The following is a 1,288-nucleotide window of genomic DNA, read 5'->3' on the forward strand; positions in this document are numbered from 1 at the left end:
GTTTTACTTTAAGGTTTGAAGCTTATATTTTTATTTGTGTAATAAATATATAACCTTAAAATAAAACACGAGACAACTAATGACAAAGAACCATATTATGGAATGTGGGTGGTCCGATATACATATATACATTATAGAAATTAAAATATAACACTAGGTACAAGTAACTCGTAACTTATACTTACTTTGAATATTTAGTGGATCTATAAAAAGATGAATCAGATTAAACGTTTACCTTTACGGTTTTGACCTTAAATTCTTCATCTGTGTAATTAATATATAACCTTAAAATAAAACACGAGACAACTAATGACAGCGAACCATGTTAAAGAATGTGGGTGATCCGATATACATATATAGATTATACAAATTAAAATATAACACTAGGTGCAAGTAACTTGTAACTTATACTTACTTAGAAGATTTTGTTGATCTATAAAAGGATAAATTAGATTAAACGTTTTCCATTACGGTTTGAACATTATATTTTTCATCTGTGTAATAAATATATAACCTTAAAATAAAACACGAGACAACCAATGACAACGAACCATATTATGGAATGTGGGTGGTCCGATATACATATATACATTATACAAATTAAAATATAACACTAGGTGCAAGTAACTAGTAACTTTTACTTACTTTGAATATTTTGTTGATCTATAAAAGAATAAATTAGATTAAACGTTTTTCTTTACGGTTTTGACCTTATATTTTTCATCTGTGTAATAAATATATAACTTTAAAATCAGTCGGGCTTCGGCAGCTAAAGCGATAACATGCGCTGTTCGCAATGTGTTACGTATCTTATCAGTTTATTTTTAATTGCCATGGCTAATGTGGTTTCTCCTATCGTTATAATTAACAAAAACACCGTTCGCAAATCGAAAATGAATGCCACTCCAACAAAAAGAGCCCTCTCATCGTCATCGTCATCACCAAACTCTCCAGTCCACGAAGTCAAAAAGAGCAAACCGTTTTGAAGTCTTAAAAACGGAAGACGAAAAACATGATATCGCCGACCTCCCCGTCTCACCATCCAGCGTAACGTTGCCAGTTCAGAATAACCTCAAACTTCCTAACATCGTCCTAAAAAACGTAAGTGACTTTACTACTCTCAATAAGAAATTACCCGTTTGGTGGGCCCAGAGAGCTTCACCTGCAAAGCTTAAAAATCCAGTTTAATTTTACGGACAAATATACGAGCTCAGTATGTAGCCATTAAATCTTATCTGATCGATGCCACCTATGATTTTCATTGTATAAACCCCGCGCTCTCAACCGT

The 1,288-nt window shown here is 32.5% G+C and overlaps 1 long non-coding RNA gene across 1 annotated transcript; it reads right to left on the bottom strand.

Moving 5' to 3' along the window:
* Positions 1-13: 13 nt before the first annotated feature.
* Positions 14-1,280, bottom strand: LOC107882534. The gene is made up of 3 exons (XR_001678784.2): positions 646-1,280; positions 416-433; positions 14-203 (listed from the first exon to the last, which is right to left on the bottom strand). It is a non-coding gene; the product is annotated as an uncharacterized LOC107882534 (long non-coding RNA).
* Positions 1,281-1,288: the final 8 nt, after the last annotated feature.

This window comes from Acyrthosiphon pisum, chromosome A2 (assembly GCF_005508785.2).
Source record: "Acyrthosiphon pisum isolate AL4f chromosome A2, pea_aphid_22Mar2018_4r6ur, whole genome shotgun sequence".
Classification (NCBI taxonomy): domain Eukaryota; kingdom Metazoa; phylum Arthropoda; class Insecta; order Hemiptera; family Aphididae; genus Acyrthosiphon; species Acyrthosiphon pisum.